The 4,093-nt window shown below is 39.3% G+C and overlaps 1 non-coding gene across 1 annotated transcript; it reads right to left on the reverse strand.

Moving 5' to 3' along the window:
• Positions 1-3,288: 3,288 nt before the first annotated feature.
• LOC141635402 (small nucleolar RNA R71) lies at positions 3,289-3,395 on the reverse strand. The gene has a single exon (XR_012540095.1). It is a non-coding gene; the product is annotated as a small nucleolar RNA R71 (small nucleolar RNA).
• Positions 3,396-4,093: the final 698 nt, after the last annotated feature.

The following is a 4,093-nucleotide window of genomic DNA, read 5'->3' on the forward strand; positions in this document are numbered from 1 at the left end:
CTTCCCTAACTTTATCAGATTCTTGCTCTAGAAGTGCAAGTGCCTTCACTAAGGACTTCAATTCAGCAACCTCTTCATTCTCTTCAACTAGAGGAAGGGTTTGTTGTTGCGGGGGCCAGATAATTGGAGACTTTTGACAGCCTCGTTGCTGAAGCGGATGTGGCGGCACATATGCAAAGGAATGAGTGGCTTGCCTACGCTGCCTAAATGCATATACTTCATCGTTCCCCGCTAGACGGATAATAGCATTGTGCCCCGCAGCACCACATCTCTCACAATAGACCACCTGTCGTGCCATAGAATGGAACATAGGTGGAAGATCAAAAGTACTCAAGCCTTCCCTTTGATGATCTTTTACCTAGATCTGCCTAGGTAGGACCTGTAAGACCTATCAAAACAGCACTAGAGAAAAAGATGAGAACTGCCTCAAGGAATAAATCCCTTAAGGCTAAAGACAGACAAAAATTAACAAGCAAATAAAAAAGTTGCCTCCCCGGCAACGGCGCCAAAATTTGATACCATCGTTTTAGTACCAAAATTAAATACCTAAAATAACTAACAGAAGCTAGCGGAAGTAGGGTCGATCTCCACAGGGAGGCGGTCACTATCTACTTGTTATTCTGGTCTGTCTAATGTCACTAAACTGGGGGTTTTGTTGTTTTGTTATCTAAACTGACTAACTAAAGCAGAGAAAAGGATAAAAGGGATTAACAATAAAGAGAGAGATCTAGGATTGTCGGGTCACCAATGAATGTCAGATAATTGCAGCTAAGGTCACAGATCGGTCACTTGTATCGGTCTAAGGGGCAACGAATATCTTCTTCCGGTCTCAATTCACCCTAAAACACTATTAGCTTAGCTTCCGCCCTCACTAAAGCATCCTAATGTTCACTGCAGGTCTTACCCATTCCAATCTTACGATCTAGGTTAAGGTGTACCAAGATTAATTATCTAATTGCGTCGACTCAAGTAGACAAGAACAATTAATTGCAGTGATTAACAATAAAGGCATGATTTAAGCAACAGATCTGTAAACCTAATTAGCAACTACCATCAACTCATTGAATCCCCTAAATCCTAGTACGAGAATTAGCTAAACATTATATCTAATAAAGCAATGACAAAGGATGTAATAGTAGACACGATAAAAAGATATAAGAAAAAGAAAATTAGATTAAACAGATAGAGAGTAAAGGAATTACAGAAGTTTAGAATCCAGCAATAGAAGAACAAAAGCACCGTTCAACATAGAAAAAGGGAAAAGGGAGAAAAGAAGAGAGAGAGAGAGAGAGAGAGAGAGAGAGATCTAAACCTAATTACGTCTCTCCTATTTATAGAGGAGACAATAATTAAACATAACCTAATAAGATAAATAGTTCTCGCGGAATAAAATCTCGAATCAGATAGTAATCCACTCGATCGAGGACTTTAGAACTCCTCGATCGAGTAACTCCTAGCAAAAACCTCTCTATCGAGGAATTTAGGTAATCGATCGAACACTATCAAAAAGAGGCAATTTGATCGAAGACTTAAACTACTCGATCGAACACTATAGTACTCGATCGAGTGGTTTCCAGCGCATAATTCCTGCTTCGCGCACTGAACATCAAACAGCCGCCCATTTCTTTGTTACTTGGGCAAACAGAGTGTTTCCGCTGGCGTGGAAAGATAAGAGGACAAGCTTTCATCTCCAATTGGAATCACATGAAAATCAGTTGTAGAACTCAAGATATGGCTCTTCAAAGTAGACACTAGTAATTTGAAGCTCTTCCTTTGTCCGCTAAGCTCCCTTACTTCTATGCGCATCTCAAAATTGTAGTCTCCAAGCTCCGACTCAACTCATCTCCAAAATGCATGCATAGGGATGTGTTTTAGGCTTGATTATGCTCCTCTCCGGTTCATACCTGTAAATAATACAAGAGAAACAAAAGTAGACAATTCGGGGGACATTTGTAGCTAAACACTACTAAATATGCATAGAGATGCGTGCAAATATGATACAAAAAGCCTATATAAAATGCACGCATCGCCCATCTCTTATCTTTTCAGTGAGGCTTGTAAGACATAAACTAACTCGAGCCTTGTTAGACCATGCATAGAGTTGAATAGGAAGAGACTAAGTCGACTTGTAGGTGTTGTGAAGTCTTGATCGACTCGGCTCCGGGACCTAAATCTTCCTAGGAATTGTAAGTTATACACTAACTCGATTTCATCACATAAGTTTCTTGCATCTATTTGAGAACATGTTTGTATGACCTATTTCCATGATTCCCTTATGAACCCATGACACCCTAATGCTTTTAATCAATTATTTACAAACCCATTTTATTGCTTTACTATGTTTTGATTACTTTACATTCATCTTGTTGATTAGTTTAGATTACATCTTATCTGAACCCAAATTTGTGACACCCTAAGACATAAACTACTTGCAATTGAAATCCTAAATCAATACCCGTCCCTTGGGATCCGACGTTTATTTACCACTCCAATAAAGAGTAGTTTGTTGAGTTAGAAATATTGTTTTGGTTGGTAGCTTTGACGACGAGATAAATACCACGCCAAAAAATGGCGCCGTTGCCGGGGACGGTGTTCAGTTGATTTAATTTTTGTTAATAGTTTTTAGTTGTGTCTTTCTTTACCTTGGGGAAGTCAATCTCCTCAAGGTTGTTCTAATTGTTTTCTAGTTGTTTGATATTTTGCATGACTAGGAGATCACAAGGTAATTTATTCCTTATTGATTTCGAGATTCAAAGGACCTTAACCAACAATAGAAGAGTTGTTAGAGGTACTTCAACAGTCGTAGGTATTGGAGAGATTGTGGACATTCAACCAAAAAACATTGAGTTTGTCAATCCTTTTTCAAGAGAAGCATAGGATAACCCAATTCTAAACCAACCACACAATCAACCTACAATGCCTAAATTTTCATCACATTCCGTACCACCCGAGGAGAACCTACCAAACGGTTCTCCTACACCAGCACATTTAACCGGTAGTTTCATTGCCAAATCCGCATTCATATAATTAGTTGAGAGAAGTCAATTTGGAGGGATGCCTAGTGAAGATCCTCATTTTCATATTGAGACTTTTTGTGATTATTGTGATGCAATTTCTCAAACCGGAGTTACTCAAGACCAAATCCGATGGGTATTGTTTCCTTTTTCCTTGATCGGTACCGCAAAGCAATGGTTGAAGAGCCTAGACCAGGCTACCCTTAGTATTGATTCATGGAAGAAGTTAGCACTTGCCTTCTACAAGAAATTCTATCCTCCGGAGAAGACAAATATGTTGAGAGCTCAAATCACCGGGTTAAAACAAAGGGATGGGGAGTCATTATATGAAGCATGAGAGAGATTTAAGGACACTTGTCGATCTTGTCCACACCATGGCCTTAGTGAGTGGTTCCTTGTGCAACAATTTTGGAACGGCTTATATGATGACTCACGCAATGTGCTTAATATGGGATCCAATGGGAGGTTTACTGAAGTTAATGACAACCAAACATGGGCCAAAATCAAAGAGATGGCGGTTCATAATTCCCAATATAGTAGGCCTCAAAAGGCCACTAGAGGAGGAAAGCATGAGGTAGATTCCATCACACAATTGAGTGCTCAACTAAGTGCTCATATAGACACCATCAACTTGAAGTTTGAAAATGCCATGGGTAAGCTTGATGAAGCTTCCAAATCACCCAAACAACATGTTAATGCTATGGTGGCATCATCCTCAATCCCAAATAGAGTATGTGAAAGTTGTGGAACATTGGGACCTGATCAAAACAAATGTAGGGGAACAAATGAACAAGTAAATGCTTTTCAAGCATTCAAGAGTGGTACCTCTTATTCCAACTACTATAATGAGAACACCAAATTCCATCCAAATCTCTCACACAAGAGCCAAAATGTTCAAAATCCTCAACCAACATACACTCCACCTCCAATGAAAAACCAAGCTCAAAGACCCTTTTTCAACCAAAGCCAAGGATATCAAAATCATTCTTCCTACAACTAATCCAATGACCAAAGCTTTGATGTTCAAAAAGCGGTCCTCTAAATGCAAAAGAACCAACACAAATTCTTCACCCAAATGT

This window comes from Silene latifolia, chromosome Y (assembly GCF_048544455.1).
Source record: "Silene latifolia isolate original U9 population chromosome Y, ASM4854445v1, whole genome shotgun sequence".
In the NCBI taxonomy this organism is placed as follows: Eukaryota; Viridiplantae; Streptophyta; class Magnoliopsida; order Caryophyllales; family Caryophyllaceae; genus Silene; species Silene latifolia.